Genomic DNA, 25,168 nt, shown 5'->3' with positions numbered 1-25,168 from the left:
CAACTTGGTTCTTTCTACTCTGTGTCCTTCCTTCACAAATATAGAAGCAGCTATATCATTGAAAATTTAATGAAGCTTTCATCAATATAATACTGTGCCTCTACGTTCTCTGAAACATTTTCATATTTAATGAGCTTCTAATTCTAATTTCAGGTAACAGGAACAACTGAATATAACCATAAATCTGATTTGTTCGTGAACAGCGTGTCCCATGTCATTTACAATTCGTAAAGTAGTCGTTGATGACCGGTGTGGTGAAGCATGAGAAGAGCTGTACATCTGAGCATCAAGCAGCTGCTATTTAAATCAGCTTTTGGCTGCATTTGGTAGTTTGTTAAAAACAGACCTTTGTTTTTATTATTATTCTCTTTCCATGACCTTAAAGCAATGAGGTGGTTATCTGAGTGTCATATTTGAGTTTTTCGTGATTATTTTTTTTTTTTTAATTCTTAGCAAGCCTAAGGTTAGTTCCTTAGTTAAAAGGTACAATAGTGGGAAAATATTTGAATATGTGGGAGAGCTGGTAATACTGAACAAAATATAGAATTGTGCATAATGAATTACAGAAGATGGAAATAGTCTAGGAATAACTGTGAAAATATTCTACTGCACTCTGGGCAGATCTGAAGATTTCTGTGAAGCATCAAATAATGTTGCAGTGTTAGGCTTGGCTGGAAGAAGCAGCAAGGCTTGTTTTGCTCCTCACTGGGAGTGAATCGTAATGCTGAAAAGATGGTATTGTTTATCCAATTTTATGCAATAACATCACCTATGAGTACATAATTACATTTTACATTAGAATAAGAAAACATTAACACTACAACATTGTTTTGATCATGTGAAAATACTTTATTGTTCTATCTGCATTATTTAATTTATGGTCCTTTTCTTGTTTCTCATAATCATAATTGACATTTACCCATTAATATTTAATCTGTGTTTTGGAGGTTAATTGCAGAAAAAGGCCGTATATAATGTGATGCCATCGAATATAGAAACATAAAATTTAATAACCAGAAACATTCTCTACTACACAAAGTATTGCCTTTGTAATAATACAAAAGGCAGTGTAGAGAATGGTATTCACACCACCCCTTTCTTGGCAGTATGCAATTTTCTATTTCATCTATTAAGTTTTTTAGAAAGAATCTTAATATAGTACCAAGAGAAAGCTATGCTTGCATGGGACATGTTAGTATCCTAGTTGCTTTTGACCATTCTTATTTTCTTGCATTCATTTTCTTGGTGCATTACACTAGCAGGGCTAATCAAGATGTTTTTCCATGTGTTTTTTTGATCCAACTTTTTATACACATTTTAGCAGCCTCACGAATGGAACAGAACACTATATACTGAATGTATTGTATGAATTTTCTTACTGTTTCAGGTATGTGTAGCAGCCCCAGAATTTTATTCAATCTTTAGTAAGACTTAGCACTTGACCTTCGTGGTCTCGTCTCGGAGCAGACCAAGAGAAGTTGTTGGATTCACATCTCCTGGGAGGTCCAGCTCTGGAGGTGGTGTCCTCAGATCTTCCAGCGTGCAGCCCTCCTCCGAGTGCCACCGGCACAGGCTTGTGGAGAATCTCAGAGGGGCCGTAGGCAGCCAGCTAGGATGGAGCAGGAGTGCTCTGCCTTTTGCTCCTCAGTCAGCTCTGTCCTGCTGTGATTTGAGCCTTTGCCCAAGCTGTAGCGCAGCCTGCAGTCCCTGCGGCAGGCTGGGCTGTAATCCCTGGTCCTGATGGTTCCCCAGTCCCTAGTGCATGTCCCTGCAAGAACACTGCTTTTTTTGCCTTCTGATTCGTCCCTACCTGATTTTTAAGGCTTTCAGAGGCTCTTTCCCAGAAAAGATCTGGTGTGGGCAAGTAAATCTGACCTCTCCAGAAGTAGGAAAGTGAATTCATTTGCTGTACTTGTCTGTCCTAGGCATTCAGTCTGGGCGATGTCAGATACATTTCAGTGATAGACACTTCCACTGTGTACTGACTTCTATATTTACTGAATTTATGATGACTAATTAAAATTTACAAATCTATAATGAAAATTCGTGTTTCCTAGCCATTTGGGATGCAGAGCAGTACAACAGCAGCACAGATCCTTCCAGTATTTAAAGGGGGCCTACAAGAAAGCTGGAGAGGGACTTTGGACAAGGGTATGTAGTGACAGGACAAAAGGCAATGGCTTTAACCTGAAAGAGGGGAGATTTACATGGGATCTAAGGACTTCTTCACTCTGAGAGTGACGAGGTGCCAGAACAGGCTGCCCAGAGAAGCTGGATGCCCCATCCCTGGAAGCATTCAAGGCCAGGTTGAATGAGGCTTTGAGCAACCCGATGTATGTGAAGGTGTCCCTCCCCATGGCAGGGGGTTTGGAACTAGATGATCTTTAAGGTCCCTTCCAACCCAAACCGTTCTACAATTCTATGAAAGAATCGTATTGACAAGACTCTTGTTTCAGAAGACCAGCTCAGTTTATCAGGTGCTCGAATGCCAGTGTAGCCTCGCTCATCCAAGTAGCCCATAGAAACAGGGAGACTCCTCATGTGACAATGATTTTTAGGATCAAAACCATACTATTTCTTTTCACTTCTAAAAGTTGTACATCGGTTTTTCTGACAGTCGTTTTTCTGTCAAATAGTTTATTTAACAGACAAACAGTTTATTTAAGATAAGGTGATAGCAGTAGATTTGGAGTTCGTCCTAATGTAGTTGCTTTTCATATTTGATTTGGATGATTTATTTACAGTAGAAGCTGAATGTGGTCGAGATGAGGGAGAGATGTAGTGTTTTTTATTTATTTATTTTAATATTACTGGTTCAAAGGTCTTAAATGACTGACCCTCATATTATCCTGAGTGACATCAGATATTTTACTTGCCAGTCTTAAGCACTGACCTCTTTTTGACTAGGTCAGCTTTTGACTAGGGATTGCAATTAATATACCAGTCCAGCTTCATTTCATGATGAAAGAACATTTTTTGTGTGTGCAAGTTTGGAGGGACTCTGTTATAAACTCTGTTTATTTTCCTTTCCTAATTTCTGCAGATTTTTTTTTTTTTTCAGATTCTTTAAAGATAATTCCAGTGTTTTTACCTGGAGTCTTTTGAGGTATGTATGAATTGCACATAAAAGCTACATTCCAAGCTTCGTTTTGAGGTTTAGCACCCACAAGTTAGAAAATGCCGAAAAAGGGATTCCTTGTTCAGTCTTAGCTTGGTTCCTTTGTATTTATGGTAGTGTGCAATTATTGACACAGAGTGCTATTTTTAGTCTTGCATGACCTGTTTTGTACCATATTCAGAGAATATTTTCATCGGTTATTTTCTGCATGTTATCAAGCGTATGTAATGAGTAAAAGTATCACAGGTTTCTTCCTTTTCTATAGTGCTCAGTGTCCCTGGATATAAAACCTTTTATGCCTATGTATTTTCTTCTGTGATATAAAAGCATTGCTACCTCCATCTTACTGATGAGGAAAATCATTGTGATTTTACAGGGATCACTAAATTTTGATGTGTGTTCTAAGGGGAATGTTAGAACTTCTTTCTCATCTACTTTTCATCTTCAAACCTACAACCTGTTTCCACAGCAAACAAAAAGAGCCTTTTGAGAGCTTCATAATGAAAAGTGTTATACTTAGACTGTGCCAATCCTGTGAGTAGTTGTCAGGCATTTCAGAAAAGGGTATTTGCGTTAGTTAAGGTGATTATATTTCACCTTTGCTCTGCAGTATAGTGTTGGGGTTTTTTAGAGGTTTTATTTTGTGCTACAACATTGAGCACATGGACGACTGGTGATTTGTTCAACCTAGTGTTTTGGGCAGGTAATCCTCTGTATCATCTCAGTGTTACCATGCAAGATTAAAACTGAAGTTTTGGTCCTGGGGAAAGGAAATTGGGTATAACATGAAACAGTAGAGTTTCAAAAGCAGTGGGGTTATTAGGGGCATGTGGGTTTTTTTTGCTTTGGTTTATTTTTTTTCCTCACTTATTCGTTTTTCTGTTATGCTTTATTGCCCAGCCTCACCCGCAGTTATATCGGCACATCCGAGGGGCAGCAAGCTGCGGTGCCAGTGCAGGTGCGGAGAGGAGATGAGGATACGCAGCAGCATTGTTCGTTTTGCCACCAGAGAAAAACTTCCCCCTCTGCTTGGCTTTTCTGTGGGGCCTCTGTTTTCTGAGACACTTTGACAACCATGGCCCTTCGTGCAGGTTTCATCTGTACCTGTTTAAGCTGAATCATGGACAGAGGGTTGCACTTTGCCAAGCACCTGTGGTTGTGCCCTTTCAGTGGTAACGTTATTATTTGTGCTTGGAATGCTGTGACTTCCCATGTTCTGCTTCTGGTGCGTATGAGCTTTGTGACTGGCCTTTTTGGTGTAAAATGTTTTTATGCTTTGCACACGAAGGCATCACTGGTCATGGCTTTTCGGTTAAAGGCAACAGGAATAAAAGATAAGCAGTGGTGTGGTTAAAAAGAATAAAATCAGCTACATGTTTGTGTTGACTTCCACTTGAGTCTCCGTGGTCACTCCTGCTAATTGAAGTTCGGATGTTCCCTGTGTCACATGCCAGTCCCATCCTTGTGTTCCTACCCTGTTTTTGGCACTGAATAGTGAGCGAGTTCAGGGAGGTGATCTGTTTTAGGGTTTTAGACTAGTTATCAGCTGAATTAGCCGCTTGTACTGCTCCTGGCAATGCGTGCTGTTGTACAGGCACAAAGACTTAAACGTGGGGTGGGAAACTATGGCAGTCCAGATTTAAAAGTAGGATAAGCCAGTGCAGGACTAGAGTCCACCTTGCATTCATAGTAACCGTGTGTGATGCCAGTAGAAATAAATAAATAAACAAAGCACTGTATTGGGTGCTTGTATGCTTCTTTGTTGATAGATTCAGTGCTGTGCCAGGAGAGCAGCTGTCTTGGTAGCATTTCCATGGTGTAAAGTGGCCATGTAGGTGTGTGGCAGCCATGCAGAAAAAACCTTTGATCTCAGATGATCTCACACAATTTCCCCAATACACGCTGTGGGAGTTAATATGTTTGTTTTAGTTGACAGCCTGAGCATGCAGAGGCTCCATTTTTCTTTTGCTCAAACACCGTATAGCTTGGATTTGGATTTAGCTTAAACAAATCGCAAGGAACTCTCTCTTCATGTTAAGTAAAGTTTATGTTCCTGAGAATAAAAGGATCATTTGTGGATTACTGGAAGTGTTGCAATTTGAAAAGAGCTATGCTGGGGAAGATACAACTTTCTCCTTCAAGTGGAGAGAGTTTTCAGATCTCTTATCATTAAGATCTTTTGATAGTCGTTTCAAAGCTTGGGCAGGGGGATTTGGTTTACAGTGGCCTTCTAGCATTGTCGCCAGTGTGAATGAAAAGATGATATGAGGTATCACTTGGGAGGATTATCACTGCACAATACGCCGCTTTGTAAGAGTGATGGTTTTCATTTTGCATATTTTTCTTCTCTAAATAAATGGTAGTGAAGATAATGCAAAGCAAAATCTGTTTGGATGGTAGTGGGAATGACAGTGGAGCAAGTTTAGTATTTGATACATCACAACTGTCATCTCCAAGCTGCTTTTTCATCCTCTTTTTTTTTTTTTTTTTTGAGCAGTGTTTGCATTGGTAGTAGCCAGAAGACCTTTCATGAGTCCCAACTCATAGCTCCGTGGAAGGAAAGGAAAAAACCTTGAATTAGATTCAAATTTGAGCAGGGGAGGTGAGGATGTATTTGGAACAAGAAAAGCACAATTTTGTCTTGACTTAGTTATAGAATCATAAAATCCTGTAGGTTGGAAGAGACCTTGAAGATCATTGAGTCCAACCACTAACCTAACACTGCCAACTCCACCACTAAAGCATGTCCCTAAGCACCACATCTACACATCTTTTAAATACCTCCAGGGACGGTGACTCAACCGCTTCCCTGGGCAGCCTGTTCCAGTGCTTGACAACCCTTTCAGTGAAGAAATTTTTCCTGATATCCAATATAAACCTTCCCTGGCACAACTTGGGGCCGTTTCCTCTTGTCCTATTGTTTGCTACCTGGAAGAAGAGACTGACTCCACCTCGCTACAACCTGCTTTCAGGTAGTTGTATAGAGCGATAAGGTCTCAGCCTCCTTTCCTTCAGGCTAAAAAACCCTGTTCCCTCAGCCACTCCTCATAAGACTTGTGCTCCATACCCATCACCAGCTTCACTACTCTTCTTTGGACATGCTCCAGCACCTCAATGTCTGTCTTGTAGTGAAACACAGAGTGTCTTGTGCGAAAGTGCTTACTCAATTTTATGCATTAGTTTTTGGTGGAGCTGCAGGATGTGATGGGGAGTAGCATTGATGTTGGAGCTTCATGGAGAGTAGGTTTGAGCAGTCGGTGGCTCTTAATCTCTATGCTGTTTTTCTTTCCCTCCTTGGAGTAGAGCACATGTGCTGGTGTCAGGGGATGTTTGTGCAGTATCAGAAAGTGACAGCATGCATGCTAGTCATCTTTGTTCCCTGACTTGGGAAGCCATCCCACAACTTTGATCCGCATACGTGCAAGTGGAGAGAAGGACGAGGAAAAGTCACGCTCGCTCCTGTTAGTCTCCTGAAAGTACTTTGTGTCCCTGGGAGTGCTAAACTTGGGATCTTTTCAAAGGATAATAGATGCTGTACAGGTGAGTCAGCCTTTTGCGCTGAGGGCCAGGTGCTTGACTTGTTTTCAAGCTGGCATGCTAGGACACACTGGCACTGTGTTTGTAAACACTCCTCAAAGTTGAGGAAGGCTTTTGTCTTGTTTTTCTTAATGCTCTGGGAAGTGAACGGCTTGAGGCATTTTCCCCAGGTGGCATCAGCAGCCTGTGAAATACAGAGAAAGCATTTCTGCTGTGTGACCTTCACAGCAGAGTGATCTTCAGGAAGGACAACCAAGAGTGAGTGTCTTTGGGCAAAGCACCAAACCCACAAATATGTACGCCTTGGACTCCAGAAGAGGGAATGAAAGGTTCCATGTCTTGGACCAGTCCTTTGGGCAATTTATCCTTGTTTTTCTACTGTATGTGAATTTAACAGTTGATAATCCATTCCTGTAGAACAGGAAAAAGGTAGCTTTTTTTTTTTTGGTGGTGGAAAGATCCTTGCTGGTGTTGCCGAGTGGAACAGAGCAGTGTTGTAGTCTGTTGTGCTTTTTATGTCAAGTTTAGGCTTTCGCTCTTCTGAAAGAGTGTTCGAGTTTCCCTTTAATAATCTATTACTCCTGTATAGCCTTTGTTTTTGAACAAAGACTCGAGAGTATTTGTCCATAGCAAAGAACAAGTGAAAAGTAGTTCTTGGTGAGTTTTCCACAATATTTGGTGTGTGACCTTACTGCTAGGGCTGCTTGCAGAGAGGAACGTGGGGCTGTCGTAGATCCACATTATGTTGCTAGGGAAAGCAAAGACTGCAGTTATATGTGAATTACCCAATGTATGTAATAAGCATTTTCTCAGGTGTCTGGATCTGTGTTTGTGTGGTGTTTTTTTTTTTTCTTTCCTCCTTTCTGCGTAGTGTTTTTTTGTTTGTTTGCTTTCAATAGGCCATTGTCTTGAAGGGCTCGATCTTGCAAACAGTAATGAACAGAGTTTTTGTTTACTGGTGATACCTGTGGGACTGTTCACATAAGTATTTGGAACTGAATCCAAGACCTCCTTGGAGCCCACCAAATATTGAGGTTTTGTTTCCCCTCCTTCCTTGAGACCTGTCCTCCCAGAAGGCTGTGAAGCCAGTTCTCCCCTGCAGTAGTAGCTGCCTGAAGGATTAGGCCAGACTTTTTTCCTAGTAGAAAGGACCTGAACATAGTCACGTTTTGACATGTTATGTCTGAGAATGGCTAAGCAACAGTTTACGGTTTATACACACATTTTTAACTTGCCTATGATGAAGTATTGAGTTTTAACATGCCTCTTAAAGGGGTATCTTGGGGATGGAACAAGTGACTTAACTGTGTGTTGTCAAAACCAAACTTCTTTTGGCATGGCCATTTAATGGACTGTTCAGCTCCACTGGAATCTGCGTTTTCTAAAAGGTGATGAGCAGAAATCACGTGGGTTGGTCTGTCACTGTCAGCTGTTTGCTGTGTAGGTGGGGGTACGATGCCATTGCTGGTGACAGTTTGAGCTGTTTGACTTCGTGCACGGAGCGAGAATTGCTGCCTAGCTCACAGAACCAAAACACATTATTATCTTGTTAGTGCGTTCACATCTTTATGCAATTAAGCTACCTCTACTATGTGTGTTCCTACAGTTTTAACACTTTATCCTTTAAAGACACCCTTTGAGAATCTGACTGAGATGTAATTCCACATGTACAGTCTGGGTTGCGGCTGAATGTGATTGTGTGGTTGAGGGCAGCTGCCCTGAGAAGTGAGAGTGTTCGAATCGGTATTATCAAGGTCTTCAGCACCCAGATAAGAGACAATGACCAGCAGGAAATACCCCTTAGTTGAGGGGAGAGTCTTTCTTCCACCTGAGCTCTTTCAGATAAAAGGTTAAAATTTATCATCTTGGTATTCGGTTGCATGGAATTTATGTAAGGGCCTATCAGCAAGGAAGTTCCCTTGGGGTGTTTAATAATGCTGATTTCTGCATTTGTTAAAGAAAACCCAGTATTTCACAGGTTCCTCAGTTCCATCGCTTGAAAGTTTTGCAGCCAAGCACTTGGCAGTTCTGGAAAGTGTAATATAGATTGCTATCAGAGGTGATATTTTGGGGTGGAGTATTTTTTAGAGTAAGCATATATGTCTTTAAACAATCTGAGTCATGTATTCTATTTTTTAATACAAAATGATTTTGAAGACTCAGCATGTCGTGGTGGTGGTGATACGGCACAAAGCATAAGGTGACATGTAAAGGCCTCCTAGGAGGAGGGAAAAGAAGGGAGAATCTTATGTACATAATTAGGATCTCTGAGTTAATTTACATGTTTATTAATTTCTAATGACCGTGTCAGCTCCTGTTGGCAAGCTAAATAGGATAGGGCGATGGTTCCAGTTTTGGGGCTGATGTGCCCCCTGCCCCAGTTAACTGGATTGCTAAGGGAAGATGGTACTGGCAGGGCAGCAGATAGTGGTTATGCTTCACCCATACAGAGGTGTGTTTCTTTCTGTGTTGGGGTCAGTCATCTTGGGAATGTGGCCTGATCTTTGTGATTTTCATGACCAACTGTAGCATGTTTTTTTTCTGGGGAATTTTGTTAGACTGGTTAATGTTGTGCAGTGGATTTGGGTCATGCTGCAGTGGGTGTCACCAGACTTGTTTTACAGGGTTTTGTAGGGAAAACACCCAGTATGGTGTTTTCTGCCTTGGGTAGGCTGATAGGCTGTAGTTGCTTTTCAAATACTTCTGTTGCGCAATGGCACCATCAGCCATGAACCACAGCCTGTGCTGGTAACTGAATTCTTTTCAGGGTTTAATTGTTGAGTGCATGATAGCTGCAACAGCCAGAGTGCAATCTTCAGTTTCTACAAACATCCCATCTCCTCCTTATCTTTGGATCCCTTCTTTTTTAATTCTTGACAAATAAACTTGGCTTATGTCCTTTGTGTAAGTAGGGAAGATGATCACCTTTCTGTAGCTTCATAATGTTTCTTGGAGAAAATGCTGGCAAACCCTAGAACATCTTTTACCTCTATCCAAAATGTTGCATGTGGTTTTAAGGGATGGAAGCAGCTTGCATTGCCCTTTAGATGAAAGTTTCAAAGTTAAGGAACTGGCTTAAGTTCATGGGGATCTGAGAGCTTTAGAGAACTTATCAAAATTGTATTATAAATAGCAAGAGTGTGTATTTAAATGAAGTAGACCGCTAGTCATAGGTATTGGTGATGAGCAGAAGGACTTTATCTTGCAAGGATGGACTGTGGCAAAAGGTCTTTCTTGTACTCGTGAGTAACAGCAGTTAAACTGAGCCAGAGAAGGACCGTCGTTTTTTCCAGGTGCTAGTATTTTTCCTATAAAGGGAGGAGTGAACCCTTGCATGGGAAAAGTTGTCTGTGTAAACATGTTACAGAACAGCCATGGTCCTCAGCACACAAGTACCCACCTACCCAAATGTGTGCCACGGCGCTGAACTCGTGCTTTCAAATCTGAAAAATTTCCATTTCGCACAACTGCTCTGAAAAGTAGTCCCTAAGCCCTGGTGGAAGGAGCCGTGTTTGCTCAGGTTATCCCTCTTGGACATCAAGGACAGTTTATGCGTTAAGCTTGCAGGATTGAGCCCAATAATTCATAGTAATACATAATCCCATAAAATGGTGAGAGTCAATAATTCACAGTCTGGGATCTCCTTAGAGATTCATTTTTGGACAGGGAGAATTTTCTGTATCGCGCATATGCCGTCTGCTTTTGCCAAGAAGGTTAGAGGTGGTCAGTGGTAAGTGGACACCTCCTAAGTGTCAGCAACTGGAGGGGTCATTGCTTTCTGAAAAACTCATCCTTTGCTTTTTTGGGTTTCCTTACTGGGTCCCCCAATCTGTTGGTCATTGTGGAATTACTAGTGGCTATTGCTTTCTTGGGGGGTCTGCAGAATCAAAAAATCATGTGTAAGATAGATGTGTTGATTTTTTTATGTTTTTTTTTGAGTGAGTGGTGGTCAATGAAAAGAAATCCTTTTAATTATTGTGTACAAGCTTATTGTTTGAATGAAGCTAGGAGCATATAAAAAGCATAAAATTTTGTATTCAAAGGCTTTCAGTCTTCCTAGAGTTGTGCGCTCGAGGGTATACTCTCCTGATTTGTTTTAATTTGACTGCTTTAGTGGCACTAGATAATATCAAGCGTTTATTGTGTGTGATTTATATGGATAAGGAAAACACTGTTCACTGTTTCTCAGAGCAGGAACAATGTTCTTTACACATGGCTTTAATACAGCTGTTGTGAGCCTAAATAAATGCCGCTTTTGAATACGCACACAGATCCTGTATAATTATGGAGCAGTGTGATGTTTATGAGAGAACCTGCAGCATTGTTGAATGCTTCTCAGCTGATGTTTGGATAAAACAGATAAGCTCAAACATTGTCTGGAACCGATCATCTGAATCTTAGGCCAGATTTCCATTTCCTTACTTGTTTTCTGTGGCACTTTGCTTAATTAGTGGGACTAGTAGGCTATGGTGCCATGCAGCATAATGCTGTAGCCATGGATAATGGTGGGTTTTGGTTGTCTGCATGATTTTTACAGCTGAAGTAGTGAATGGAAATTCTGAGAACTTCTTTTTTTCTTCAGTTGACATTATGCAGAGATAGGAATGAATAAAAATGTTGTACAAAATGCGTAAGTTAGATCAGTTCTACAGAGGGTGGCAGGTGGGGTTTATGCGAAAACAGACATTGAAAAATACTTCTTCCAAGCTGTTTCACACACACAAATGCCCAACAAATCTGTGCTCCGAGTTTGTGTTTATGCATGGGAGGAACTCCACATAATAAAGAACAGATTTGTGGATATTTATCTGACTTCAAATCGTTTGGCGATAATTTGGTCGTGATCGGTTTACTGATGTGTCGGGACAGCTGTGTGTCATCCTTCCCAGATCCTCTGCAGTCTCTTGTCCCCGTGTCTGCATCCACTGCTGAGTAACGGCACCAGCGTGTTCTGTTTTGTGGAGTTTGCGGCATAGCAAGTACTGATAGAAACACAAACGAAGATAATTTATTTTGCTAAAGTAGAATTATTTTTTTTGCTTGTCTCTTTGATCATCCACTAATACATGTTATCTTGTTTCTTGCTCCCACATTGTGTAACTGATTGTCCTCATTGTCTCTCCTATTAACAAATATTAAAAGAATGAATATGCATCACCCATTTTCATCATGATAAAATTGTTTGAAATGTGCTGCAACTTTGGAAGAACAGTTGTGTCACCTCTTTGGTATGGTGAGTGATGTGTGTGCTTACTTAGAGTCCTGTTTGATAACCTGTGAAGCTACCTTCACTGAAGCAAGGCTGGGATATTATTCCCTACAATCTGTAGAAAATGGTTGAGATGCCAGCATAGCTAATGAAGGTCTGACATGTCCTCCTTGTTTTTGTTTAATACCTTCCTCTGAAAGTAGCTGCATTGAATGTGACCTTACAATTTAACTTCAAGAAGTTTGCGTGCTGTTCACCAACTGGTTTAAGGTACTAAAATAGCAATTGCTGTTTATTTTTACGCTTGAGTTTTAGTGGTTTTTTGAATGATTAAATTTATAATGCAAAAAAAATGTTCCCTACCAGGCTTTAAGTAGGTCGGGATTTCTGCCACCCTTAAAAAGGAAATTGTAATCTGACCTGCTCAATGACCAGCGTGGGTTGGGGGGAGGAGATTTTGGTGTGTTTTTCCTTTCTTTTTTTTAATAAGTCAAAACATATTTGTGTTTGAGATTGTTTCACTGGCCACGTGTTGTATATTGTAGGGTATTTCAAGACATCCCTGAAATATTTATCATGCTGTGTCCCACCAAGAATATAATCTTAAGGTCTCCACTGTTTATAAAGCACAGTCTATATTTTATCTCATGCTGAGAAAAGATGTGATAATGGTTGTTTAGGGATTATGTGAAAATGGAGTGAGGAATGACCCTTACAAATTGGTAGGAAGTAGAAGATTCCCAAATGAGACTAGGGAGGCAGGGAAGCTGTTTGAATTGCTACTGTTGGTAATTCTAATGAATATCTCCTATGCACTTTTACTTGTGTAAGTGAAGACTGGTGAGATAAAGAAGCGTTTTCAAGCAAATGCAGTAAAATCTGTTGGGATCTGTAACGGATCAAAAGTGCCAGCTCTGGGAGGTGATATGACGCAAATGAGCTTTAGGCACAAGGCTGAGCACGGATGCTCCTAAATAAGCCATCCATTGCAACAAGAGATGCTCTACTTGCTTTTGGGCTCATTCTCTACATCTCCTCTAACTTTTTTAGGTTATGGAACAGGTGGATTTGTCAAAATGCGTACAAGAAAGATGGGGAGAGGCTGTTCAGGAGGGCCTGTTGTGATAGGACAAGGGGTAATGGTTTTAAAATAGAGGGAGGTAGATTCAGATTGGATATTAGGAAAAAATTTTTTACCATGAGAGTTGTAGAACACTGGAACAGGTTGCCCAGAGAGGTGGTGGATGCTCCATCCCTGGAGACGTTCAAGGCCAGGTTGGACGAGGCCCTGAGCAACCCGATCTAGTTGGAGATATCCCTGTTCCTTGCAGGGGGGTTGGACTAGATGACCTTTGAAGGTCCCTTCCAGCCCTAACCATTCTATGATTCTAAAACCTTAGTGCTGGGTTGCAGAGCTCTGTGGCGTGTTCAGGGGCAAATGGTCTGCAGATTTCTCTGGGCAGTCTAACACATGGCTCTGTAGAAATGTAGGGAATGGCCGCGGATTCCCTTGCACCTCTGTTTCTCCCTGTGATTACATCGAAATGAACTTGCTCAACAAGCCCTGAACGGTTTGTTAGATTGTTATTCTATTATTTTTCTTATTATGTACCTTGCATGTCAAAGATATATTTTTTTCCTATGTTTTCAAAAGTAGAAATACACAAACCACACGCAAATCCACTCTCTTTGCAAGTAGATTTTTCTTTTTTAAAATGCCAGTCTTTCTTTTTAAAAGCTACTTAACCAGGCTTATTTCTTTAAGGATTAAGTCTGTATTTGGATGAAAGATGGCAATAAAATGTTATTGAGTTGAGATTTTTGTTTGCTTTTCTTTCTTCTGTTGCGATTTTCTGCAACTTAGTTTTAAGAATAATTTAAGCTTTGTGAGATATTTAAGGACTGCATAGAACTCATTCTTCCTTCTCTGACATCCAGCTATTCAAACTGTAATAGTAAAGGCAGCAGAGATCTAGCAAGTCATTCTAATGGTGCTTTGGGGCAGAAAATAAAGAATGCCTCAATCGACTGAGTTGCAATATGATGTAAAATTACCTACACTAGTCTGGGAAACCGGAGTGCTCTCAACAACAAAAATACTACTGAGTCCTTAGTATTCAAAGGCTGCTGGTGCTCTAGGTCTGTCTCACTGAAAAGGCAGCAGTCTTGGGAAGCAGTTTGTCCCCTAAGGCCATATAGGACTGATGGAGAGGTGGGAATGAGGATTTGTTGAGTCATGACAGCCACCTTTTGCAGCACGGAAGTCGTTCATCTGAACTTGTTCTACTTGTGAGCCAAGACATGCCATAGTATGAGGTGTACAGAAGTACCCATCAGCTGATAGGTACTTGCTACCAGAAGATTTCTTGCATGCTAGTAGAATATATATCCGTATTAAATTACATATTAAATTACATGTACTATCTGAAGTAGGACAAGCTGAGAATGCTTACTGTCTTGTTTTCTTCTGTGCTATTATATCAGCTATTAAAGACAAGCAGAATGGTGTGATATTACCTTCTTTTTCCACAAGGTGAAAAAATTGATCCAAAGGAATCAAATTTGGATCTCTGAGACATATACATATCATAGTTTATGCCAGATAAGAGAAATTAATTGGTTATTGATAAAGGAATATGAATCTGTGTAAGTAATGAAAAACTGCTTTAGACTGATGGTTAGGAGTTATTTCTGTTATGAGCAGAAGGAGCAGATGCTAGAACATCTGTGCCATGCATATCACCCTTTAAAAAAAAATTTCAGTATTCAAAGATGCATGTAATATTTCAGTATCTTTACCAAAATTAAATTTTTCTCTCTCCTTTTTTATTTTTCTTCCCGAGTTGTTGTCTTGGGGTTTCAGAATTTAGAGCATGTAGCTAGGACCATAGAAAGGACTGGAGGCACCTTCTTGGTTATCAAATCTAGTTACCTGTTGAAGACAATCGGGTCATCAAATCCTCCTCACAAACTTATAAAACTTCATTTTGAAACTGATTTTTACCCTGTTACGTCTATTAGATGTGTTCCAGACTCTCACTGTTGTGGCTGGTGAAAACTACAATTTCCAGTATAAATTTTTACTCTACTGGTTGGGCTGGTTTGTTGTAGTTTAAGTAGCTTTTTCTGCTGTTTATCCTGTGATAAGCCAATCTTCCCCATTTTGTGATCATCCTAGTTGCTCTTTTCTGCATTTATATCATGATGCGTCTTGTACTTGCAACCTAGAAAGCCAACAGTATCCTGGGCTGCATCCAAAGAAGTGTGGGCAGCAGGTCGAGGGATGAAGATGATCCGAGGGCTGGAGCCACCTCTCCTACGAAGACAGGCTGAGAGAGTTGGGGCTGTTCAGCCTGGAGAAGAGAAGGCTCCGGGGTGATCTTATCGCAGCCTTCCAGTACTTAAAGGGGGCCTACAGGAAAGCTGGAGAGGGACTTTTGACAAGGGCGTGTAGTGATAGGACAAGGGATAATGGCTTTAAACTGAAAGAGGGGAGATTTACATGCGATCTAAGGAAGACATCCTTCACTCTGAAGGTGGCGAAACACTGGACTAGGTTGCCCAGAAGAAGAATCTGATGTAGTGGAAGGTGTTCCTGCCCACGGCAGGGGAGTTGGAACTAGATGATCTTTGATTCCCTTCCAGCCCAAACTGTTCTGTGATTCTATACAGGGTGAGCTCGTCTGTTTTTGAGTGTGAGTGACCAGAACTGCATATGTCGTTTCAGATTAAGTCTCCTCACATCCTGCTGGTGATTCTGTCTTTCTGATAGCAACAGCTCTTCTGATACATCCTTGGTTTGCATGTGCTTTTTCACGACTACATCACATTGCAGAGGGACCATGAGCTACTATTTAGGTGGTATAAGGGTATCTCTTCCTCTCCTTGGTGCTCTTTAAATGATGAGCTCCCAGTGACTTTGTGACTTGTTTCAAATGCATGAATTTAACTTGTTCAGTCATGTTGCCTTCTGTTTCTGTTGTGGAAGGACTTGCCTGTAAAGTAATCTTGTGTGCTTTGTTTAAAGTATTCTGAAATAATGTAACATGCTTTTTGGCTTTCTTATTTTTAGCAATTCTGAAAAATGCTTGTTATCTTCTGACTGCTGCTCCACCCGTTCTTGCATTGCTTGTATTGTTTGTGTTGTAACTACCCTTTGACTCACCGTTCTAGAGGTGTGTCCATCAAGCAGCTGTTAGGGTACCCTGAAAGAATGACGGACACCTTGTTGGGTCATGTTCTCTCTCTGTTTATACTTTTAGATCTAGCTACAATAGCTGGGTATGCTGTAAAAACTTTGTAAGAGGGAAGGGAAGGACAAATTTTAATAAACAGCACTGGACGCTGTTGAATTCGGAGCCTGGGAAGAGAGGCCCAGCTTTTTATGCTCTCCTACCCAGTGACTATCCTTGCTACCTTAGTTCTGGGGTTTTGTTCAGACTGAAAAGACCATTCTGGGGGTCCCTGGACATGCTGGGCATTCCACACGTTTGATTTACTGTGGTTACTTCCATTGACACTGGGGAGGGAGTCCTCTTCCAGGGGAGGTGTTTCTCCTAGAGTTGAGTTGTCTTGCCTCAGGTGTTATTATGCAGTTTGTGAAGAGTGTGCTGAATGCTGAGGAGGGTCTTTTATTGCCAGAGTTCTTGAGGATTTGATCCTACATCAACGTAAGCTGTCCAGAGGTTGCCTGCTGTGGTGCCATCCTCTTCCCTTGCTTTGCAGCGCAGCTGCACTGGCGCTGGTGCCCGTGTCACGGACATGTTGGCAGTTGGGGTATCTCCTTTTGTCAAAGCCCTCTCAGTGTCAATACATGAGTGGAAGCTGCTGGAATGGGAGCATTGTTTGTGGATGCCCTAACCTGTCTGAAGTCTGCAGGAAGTTTGGCTGCTGAACTTGTTGGGACCTGGAGTTCACTTGAGGGTTCTCCTTGTTCCGCATTGAGAGCAGAACCGGAAAGTTATGTGTGTATGTAGTGGTGTTTACACAAGTGCCTATCTGTTCTGCTGGGCACCCAACCGCATCGTCTGGTACTCAACACAGTCCCTGTTCCCTGAGCTTTTTGTGCTTCAGCTTTTCCTAATGAATGAGTCTTAAACACGTCTGGCTTTCCAGGCTTTCATGATCGTAGTGCAATATGCTTTCTTTGCCTGGGATTTGATATTCAACAACATCCCACTTCAGCTTTCTCACCCTGGTTGCTCATTCCTACCTTCACTTTGCCCAGTGCTATGTGCTGGTACAAGCATTTGTGAACTACATGGTGAACCAAACGGGAGAGTTCATCTGGCTGAAAAATAACCCAGCAAATAACCGTGTGGCTGCGCAAATGGTTGTTTCTGGCCTGCGGGAGAGGACATCAGGGGAGGACAGTGTATAGCAGCGTGAGGGCAGATTAGAGCAGCTTCTTTAGCACTGCTGCTGACTTAGAGAAACACAATTTTGGTGTTCCTCAGCTGCGCATATAACCTCAAGGTCGTTAGGACTTTGCTACTCCTGAGAATGGGAGTTGGTGTCTTAACCTTTGGGTTTGGTCACTCACGTGATTTGACAAATTACGTGAAAAGAAACAGTTAATTTTATTGTATCATAAAACAAGATTTATGCAGGAGCTCCCATGTAGCACTTCATCATGGCATATTGTTCTTTCAGTCTTTTCCAACCAAGCAAGCTTGGTGGGAGAGAGGACAGTTCTTCATGACACACTGCTTTTTGAGCACTGACAGTGTTTTCAGAGCTATGCAGAACACAAATGATGCAGTTATAGCTCCGACAGACTGTTTTTTTTCAGTTGTTTTTGATAGTGTGTACATACACCCACACTGCATAGTTGAACAGCTTAAGGAAACTGGACTGTGTACTTTTGATGCTTTGAGTGAAATATAAGCCTGTGCTCTTGGTAGAAATTTGGCTTGGTTCCTTCCAAAAGCTGGGAGAGATGAGCCAACACATGCAGACCACTCAACAGGTACGTTTGCAAGAGATGGGTAAAGGTTTTGATTTTTGAGAGAGTTTTAGATGCTTGCACATTTCCCATTGAGACACCAAACCACCCTTGGTTTTCTGGAAAACCTTAGTCATATGCCCGATTCTTTTACAGGTGCGTGTCCTATCAACTTTATCTTCTTACTTTCAGAGACTGGACATGAAATATGGGAGTGTCTTGTGACAAGCCCTCAGTAATGTGGTCAGGATATCCCATCATTCCACAAATACCTTTTTAATTTTTTTTTTCCCCTTTTACCTTGTAGCTCTATTTCCTTGTCTTACTTCCACATGCTGCTGTTGTATTGTAAAATGCAGTGAAAGTGCAGAACAGAAGGTAGAAGCCTCATTTCGGATCAAGTAAAAAGATTCATAGCGACTGTTTTGGGTCCTCAAAGTGTTTATTTTCTGTTGTCTGTGTTTTAGTTTTTCCCAGTGTGATTTCTGGCATAAGCAGGTGTTTTGTAAGACTGAGTTAAGTGAATGCTCAAAATACTCGAGTTAGTAAGACCCGTCAGCTTTGGGGGTGTTTCGCCCCACACCGTGGCATAGGACTCTATCAGAAGGTAACAGATGGTTACGGAAGGAGAAGGGAGCAGCGTGTCTTGTATGGAGTTTGGTGTGTGATCTTAAACTTGTTAATAAGTATGTTTGTCTTGTGAGACAGTGGGCACTGCTGAGCTGGATCATGTCAAAAGAAGTGCAATTTCTGCAGTTTAGGCAGACATTGGAAAATTTCGTAATTGTGTCTGAAGTTCAGGTGTGCTGTGGGCAGCTGCTAATCCTGCTAACTACCTGGTTTGATGTTTGTTGAGAACCCTGAAAACTTGCACAGGTTCTTATTCAAAGAGAATAAAGCATCATAAAAAGGTTATTGACATAGCTGAATTATTATTTTAGAGCATGTGTTTGCCCAGTAGACTGTAATGGATTTGAAGTAGTTGTTCTGGTACGTTGGGTAAATTCTCAGTTGGTTTTTGGTATGCCTAGTCATTGTGAAAGCACTTATTTCTCAATGCCACACAGCTGCTCTTGAAGTGCCAAGAATTGGCTTGTCAGTTCTTGGCCTGTTGTTTGACAAAATTGACATCATTGTGCTGTAAGACATGTTTTTAATGATTCTGTGCTTAATCGGCTAGGTAGCAGTATCTCATAAAGAACCACTTTTATTTAAGTACCTATAGCAATATTTTCTCTATGTTATCCAGGGTTAATACCATAAAAAGTTCTTCTCTTTTTTTTCCTTCGGAAAAAAGAAAAGGCTTATCTGTTCTGGATAAATGTGAGTTAAGTTTGAGCTTGCTGCAAACTCTCTTGTCAGGTCCAAGCCACTTAAAATGGTTTTGTAATGGAGATGGTGAAACACAATGGGGGTTGGAAATGTTTCTGTTTATTATTAATTGACTCAGTATGCCTTTTTTTGCTTAAAATGTAGGTCATTCAAGGCTGTAGTTCAACCACTACCTGGTCTGCTTTCTTTGTGATGAGTGCAGTTGAGATGAACAGCTCTATGTATCAGAGTATGTATATGGGTGTTAGGAAAACAGGGTTAACTGTGGTTGAGTGTCTCCTAAATTTTTGAGATGTCTGGGCTCATTTAACCTCCTCCTTTTTACAATATGGAGCAGAACTTGTCTGACAGAACAAAAGTGAAACAAAAATCTGCGTCCTTTTCCCCAAAGATATAAATAGTCTAAAAGAAGGATTGTATGCTCGGCAGCTTGGCAGGTGATGCTGAAAATTGACATAATACAGATATAGGCAGAGTACCAGTCTCTTTTTTTTTCTTTTTTTTTTAAAGAAAATGAAATGTTAGCAAAGTAATCTCTGAGACTTTGTCTTGCAGTGCATGTTGCTGTGGGCTGAACAGAGGGGAGCTGCTGACAACTGAAGATAGCTTAGCAATGGTGTTTAAAAATTAAAAATTCTCATCTGTTGATTGATAGAGTTGTGATTTCTGTCTGAAACCCGAGATGTGTCTTATTTCCATAACGAGCTGTAATCTCCACATTGCGTGTGGGCTGCTTGTGAGACCTGTTTATTTACCACTTGAAGACAGACCCGTTGTGGGTTTTTGGCCAAGTAAAGTTCTGAGAGTGTTCTGAAGTTGTCTCCTTACAGGGTGGGAACAGCAAAATCTTCATGGATAGGACTTCACAGAATATGAGCAGAGGAAGAAGGGACAAGTAATTGGTATCTTCTTCTCACAGCTCCCTCTTGTACTTGGTGGACAGGAAAGAAATGGCCCAAAACACATAGGCAACTGCTTCTGCAAGTACTTGAATAAGGATTTCTGAATTCCTGAAGCCGAGATTTGAAAAGCAAAAGTCTTATTTTTGTCCCCAACTCCCTACTCATCTGGGAGCTACTGATCTCATAAGCAACTTTATTCCAAAGGTCTCAGAAGCTGTCGTTTCAGTTGCACTTCTTTCTCTTTCCTCCCCTTTTGATCCCTAACCTGTAACATGGGAAAAAATTTGCTTTTGCTCGGTTCCCTTAGCTTTTTGGATCAGAGAGATCATAATTGCTGCACAGTCTAGGAAGAACCCGCCTTCTAGGCTCTGCCTATTAGTCCACAAACCTAGAAAATAAACCTACAATGGCCAACTGCAAAGGGTAGATGAACTCCTGGCTATGTAGCAGAAACCACTGTGGGTTATGAGGATTTGCTAAATGTGCTGAAGGTTGTGAAATAAACAGGTTTGACAGCTGCTCGCCCCAAATTGAGCCGTTCTTGTTGCAGTTGAAGAATCTCTGTGCAAGAACACAAAGTTGACTAACGTGAGCTAAGCAAAAAGCCTGTGAACCTTTCTAGAAGCAACACTGATTTAAAAATCTAGATGTCTTTCTGTAAGCTTTCTCACGTGTGTGTTGTTTTCCATTGGTGTTTAGTGTTCCCTCTCCATAAATCAAGAGTCATTCTATTTCTGTAAGTAAACTTCTCTCTGACATGAGAATTGAGAAACAAGTGAAAACACATCTTTTTTGCTGATTCTTTCTGTTCCATTTGTTTGTGGTTCAGATCTTGGATATGTGTTGAAGGCTGTATTACTATTTTTTAATCTAAACTGTTTTTTCCATAGTAGAGAGGATTGTTTTGCATGTTACTTTAAATAACAGAAACATCTTGGTTATAAAAGCTGAAGAGGGGCTTAGAGATTCTAAGTATTTGATACTGTTTAATAAGTATATCTACTAAAAATAATCTTTGTGAAGAAGGGTAGTAATTCATCCTATAATATTCCTAGTCAGCAGCAAAGCCATAAAGATAATTTTTTTTCCTGAAAAGATTAATGGCTGCATATTTGAAGGCCTGCAAATTTTTGCTATGCTCAGCAGAATCTAAAATTTTAAAAGAAAGAATATGTTGTACTCCTGCTTGTGAAAATAGCCCTTCCTTTATTCTATTTTGTTTGCTCCCTTGCCAGCCAAGCTAGAAAAGTGAGCAGCACCATCAAGCTATGCTAATGTTGTGGGATGTTTTCATCTGTTCAGTGTCCAAGAGGCTCGATTCCTTATCGTCCCTCCATGAAGGGGCATGGTGTGTGGGGAATGCAGGATTGGACACAAACGTTTTAGGCTTTGAAGATACTTTGTCCAAAACACACACTCAATTCCAGTAGGCATAGTTTAGTGGATAAATATCTATCAGTTTTCTGGAGTGAAACCTGTGCTTATTTTCTGCAATGTACCAAAAGCATTTTTAGTACGATCCTAATCCTGAAGTCCTTGAACACTGACGTGAAGGCATGTAGAGCTATTTGTGTGTTGATGGTGTCAAACCATCTAGATGCTTTATGATGCTGAGACCCCACCTGCAATACTGCGTTCAGCTCTGGGGTCTCCAACACAAGGAGAACATGGAACTGTTGGAGCTGGTCCAGAGAAGAGCCACAAAGATGATCCGAGGGCTGGGAGCACCTCTGCTATGGAGACAGGCTGAGAGAGTTGGGGCTGTTCAGCCTGGAGAAGAGAAGGCTCCAGGGTGATCTTATTGCAGTCTTCCAGTACCTAAAGGGGGCCTACAGGAAAGCTGGAGAGGGACTTTTTACAATGGCGTGTAGTGATAGGACAAGGGGTAATGGATTTAAACTGAAAGAGGAGAGATTTAGATTAGATCTAAGAAAGAAATTTTTTACAATGAGGGTGGTGAAGCTCTGGAGTAGGTTGCCCAGAGGAGCTGTGGATGCCCCAGCCCTGGAAGTGTTCAAGGCCAGGTTGGATGAGGCTGTGAGCAACCTGGTGTAGTAGAAGGTGTCCTTGCCCATGGCAGAAGGTTTTGGAACTAGATGATCTTGAAGGTCACTTCCAACTCAAACCATTCTATGATTATTTGCTTTCTTCAAAAATGTAGCATTGTTCTAGACTGCTTAGAGACTGAGGCATTTATGTAGTATTTCATGGGGATGAAAGGAAAGAACAAGACGGATCAAACCAATGTCCGTGGAAATTGAGTGTACTGATGGTTATTTTCCTGATGTGGAAGACAAGGAGACTATTATTCCTGCAGGTGGTGTGATCGCTTTTGTTGATGACATTACTAATAGCCTTCCTGTTGTCCGCATCTGTGTAGCTCCCTGGGCATTTTCTTTTGATGTCTTAGTCCAGATTACCTATTCTCAGGATACAAATTTAAATCCAAAAGGTTATGAAAGTTTTTTAGTGAATGTGTGAAATAAAATACAGATCACGGAGACCATACAACCTCGGTGTGAACATGAGTATTGGCAATGTCACACCCTGAGTGTTTGTTTAGACCTCATGTAAAGCTGTTGTCTTGAGACGCATTCAGTTTTGAACAAATGTATAGAAGTGATTTTTAAGCATGAAATGCTTTGTCATCATTAGTTTATGTATGTAGCATGTATGTGTACGTGATATGGATATGAAAAATTGCTGATTTAAGGCTTCCAGTGTAACAAAACATGTGGCTACCTGTTTTGGCCATGACTTGAAGGGGAGTTAAGCAGGTGTTTCAGTGCTTTGCTCGTTTGAGGAAAGCCACGTGTGATGTGTTGGCTGATAAAAGATGCACTGATTGATGTCCTGCATCCGTAGTCAGACTGTCCTTACACTAAGGCAAACGGAGAAGAGTTGGACTTGCAAAGAAATGGAAGGATCACCTGAATTGATGTGGTCTGTGTGCAGTGAAGGAGCTCCGTAATGCCAACTGTGGTGGTGGGATGTTGTGATGCCGGCACATCCTTGTGCTGCCCAGAATGTCTGGCGGTTACATGGGTTGGGTACCTTTGGTGAAGTCACATAAATTGCTGCACCTGTTTAAAAAAAAAAAAAGTCATGCTGTATTTTTAAATTTTACAATGTGAGATAAAAGTTTTGCATCTCACTTTTTGCAATCTTTATTTCAAGACATGAAATAATTTGTTAAATCCACCTTTATAGAAATCTGCCTTCCTGGTGTTAGCATACGCTCTGACTTTAGCAGTCTGCAGCGAAACCGAAAGGAACTTGTTTGAGAGGGATTCAGGAGATGGCTTCTTTCCTTCCTCAAGAATCAGGTGGGAATGTATGACCAAGCATGCTTGCTGTCACTGGGAAAACGGCTGCGGTTTGTGGGGGCAAGAGTGACAGACCTGCTGGGAAGTAAGCTTGGAATCTCACCGTGTGTATTAAATCTGTCTGGAGATGGAGAAGGAGGTAGGATTTGGACAGAGTCCAGGTCTGCCCTTGACTTGTCCTGTGTAAACCCTTTTGGATTCAGAAGGAATTATCTATGAATAAATATAAGGTTGGATGTGCATGAGTGAGTGAGAATGTGATCACCTGATACGGGATTCCCATAGTGAGGTGTTGACTCATCTTTTTTGTATGGAAAGCTATTTTCTAGCCTTAGAAACACTGCTTCCAGTTTGGGAATGCATTGAAGCACTTGTACGAAGTGCTTTTCCAAGGAGAGATTTTTTTCCATAGTCAAGTCCTGTGTAAAGTTGAAATGTCTTTGATTTAGGGAAGGAGAGTGGGGGGAAGTGAAGTAGTTTCAGGTGCTGTGCTGTCTATGCTTGATACCTTGCACATGGAGACCCTGTTCTGTTGGTCCTTAGGCAACACCATGATAAAAAACCCAATCCAAACACCTGCACTTGAATCCACCTGCCAAATTCTGTAGCTTTACACTCCCTTTTTTGTAACTTAAAAATAGGAAAGAGTAGTCAGGGCCTTTTTGTTGCATTTTGGCTGCTGCTTTGAGAGAGATGGATGTATAAACAGCATGAGCTGCCAAAATGAAGGAGGCAGTGAAATTGTCCTTATATGCTGGGCTGCTGCATGCACAGACAGGTTGGGAGAGGAAGGACAAAACCCTTTCCCTGCCATACCTTCTCTCTTGCAGTTAGTGTTGTTTCTCCTATAGTGGTGAGCTAAATTACTTTAGTAAAGAAACATACTTCTTGAGTTGATGTCTCAGTAACTTCTGAATTTCAGGCCTAGCGTGCTGAAAGGTTTGATCTTTCCCTTCCCAGATAAATTGTATTTAAATGTGCCTGGTTTTCTAAGTAAAGGAATTCTGGAGCAGGAAAATGTCCAAGTAGATTCAAGGTTTGCTCTTTAACATTGGCAGCTGCTGTGCAAGATGTGTTTTGAAACCGTAGTTCTACTTGTGTTAACAAAACAACAAAAAAATTGCTTTTTTTTTTTTTTTTAATCGTAAGACACAATTGTGTTTGCTTTGTGCTTTCTAACCTTGAAAACAGAAGCTGGGTAAAACTGGCTGGTTCTAGGCAGCTCTGCCTCTGTAAGTACTGGAACCAGTCTAGTTGGGGTTAGGTCAGCAGAGTGGAAGTTTTGTTTAAGGTCCTTCGCAACCAGGTCAGTATTGTTTCTCTTAACTTATTTAGCTTTTGTGCTGGGTTTGTGAAGGTACAACACAGCTTAGCCCTTAGTGTGCAACTGTTTTGGCTTCAATATAGCTAAGCTATAAATAGACACCCCCTTGCCTCCCCAGCAGTTGGAAATGACTGCAGCAGGTGGTGTCCTCTGCTAGAAATTTGCACATTATTAGTACCCAAGTACTTTTTTAAAAATTGATTTTCTTGTTGTGTGCTCTTCCTTCATTAAATGCCAACTGACTGGTCAGCAAGCATCTTGTTAAAATCTGAAATCTCCATTAAGACAAAAGAAATAAAACCAGAAAGGTATTTTTGGTTTGTTTCTGTGCAAAGTATATTTTATGTGTAATTTTAAAAGTATTAAACAGAAGGCACAGGAGAGCTGCATCATGCTAGTTGCTCATTAAAATGGTGTTTCAATTCTTTTAGCCTTGTTGGGCTGGAGTTTAGCTCAGGTTTGTTGTAGCAGTTCCT

At 41.0% G+C, this 25,168-nt stretch overlaps 1 protein-coding gene across 5 annotated transcripts in view; it reads left to right on the top strand.

Annotated features, from left to right (window-relative positions):
- MNAT1 (MNAT1 component of CDK activating kinase) overlaps positions 1 to 25,168 on the top strand; it is a 131,809-nt gene that overhangs the window by 13,074 nt on the left and 93,567 nt on the right. The gene's annotated exons all lie outside the window — the stretch shown is intronic.

The sequence above is a fragment of the Tauraco erythrolophus genome, chromosome 6, assembly GCF_009769465.1.
Source record: "Tauraco erythrolophus isolate bTauEry1 chromosome 6, bTauEry1.pri, whole genome shotgun sequence".
NCBI lineage: Eukaryota > Metazoa > Chordata > Aves > Musophagiformes > Musophagidae > Tauraco > Tauraco erythrolophus.
This window is presented reverse-complemented; position numbering and strand designations above follow the sequence as displayed.